Here is a 1,279-nt window from a genome sequence, read left to right as displayed (position 1 = left end):
GGGGGGTTAGTAACACCTTAAAGAAGTCATCTCGCCATAGTTTTAAAAATCGCTGCAGAATCCTCCCTCCTGGAATAATGAGCATGAAGCACTGGGCCCCGATCTGATCTGTGTCTGCAATAGTGAAATCTTTTTATTTACTGTTTTGGCTTTGCTGTAGCTCCGCACCCGGGCTGAAGCCCAATTTGTGAGTGTTCATACGGGGGAACTATGAGGTCAGGGCTTTTCCCCCATAGTTCTCCTTAGGGTAACGGGAGGACACAAACTAGCGTCCTCCCGTCACCCAAAGCTCAGTACTCACGGTATACTGAGACGCCCAGCTGCGTGATTGACAGCCGGCTCTGCCCTCCCCCCGTCTGTTTCGCCAGTCAGCGCTGGAGGATCGGACAGAAGGGGGAGGGGGGAATCCCTGCAGGGAGCCGTGAGTGACAGTCACCTCTCTGCAGGGATAGATCGAGAAGTGAGTGAACGCCGGTATGTGTTCGCTCAGTACTCGCGGTATACTGAGACGCCCAGCTGCGTGATTGACAGCCGGCTCTGCCTATCTAGAGGCAGAGCCAGCTCTGCCCTCCCCCTGTCTGTTTCGCCAGTCAGCGCTGGAGGATCGGACAGAAGGGGGAGGGGGGAATCCCTGCAGGGAGCCGTGAGTGACAGTCACCTCTCTGCAGGGATAGATCGAGAAGTGAGTGAACGCCGGTATGTGTTCGCTCCCTTCCCGATCTACTGAGCCGACCTGTGACAGTCTCATTGTCACAGGACGTCTCAGATTATGAGGCTGAGTGAAAATCACCCCCCCCTCATAGTTCTCCTTTTAAGCAGCTTGGTCAGACAGCAGTAGGGGGAGGGGGCGCTATAGATAAGAGCTCAGCAACCACAGAATGGATCAGAACGGGACCGAGTGCTCCGTGCACTTGGCCCGCAGAGAGATTACACAGTGACTTGTAAATGAACAGGAATCACCAGCACTCTGGAAAATATTCCTGTGGTGCGTTACATTGTTGCCCTGATGAAGGGTCCCTGCGTGGCCCCGAAACGTCGGTATAATTGCAGCATGTATGACGATCTGTCCCATTCAATGGACTTTATCGTTTGAATATTTTCCGCTGAGTGCCGGTGATCCCTGTTCATTTGATGTGCACGGCGCCATCCGCGAGTATCTCTGCGAGCACCAGTATGGTGATTGGGGCCGGAGACGCTGCGAGGAGGAGTGCAGGGGGACATATTGGACTTTAATATTGTAAATGACGGTGACACTTTTTTTTAAACATATATATGATGG

The sequence above is a fragment of the Nanorana parkeri genome, unplaced genomic scaffold (genome assembly GCF_000935625.1).
Source record: "Nanorana parkeri isolate BGI_ZX_2015 unplaced genomic scaffold, ASM93562v1 scaffold3039, whole genome shotgun sequence".
In the NCBI taxonomy this organism is placed as follows: Eukaryota; Metazoa; Chordata; class Amphibia; order Anura; family Dicroglossidae; genus Nanorana; species Nanorana parkeri.
Note: the sequence above shows the minus strand (reverse complement) of the source record.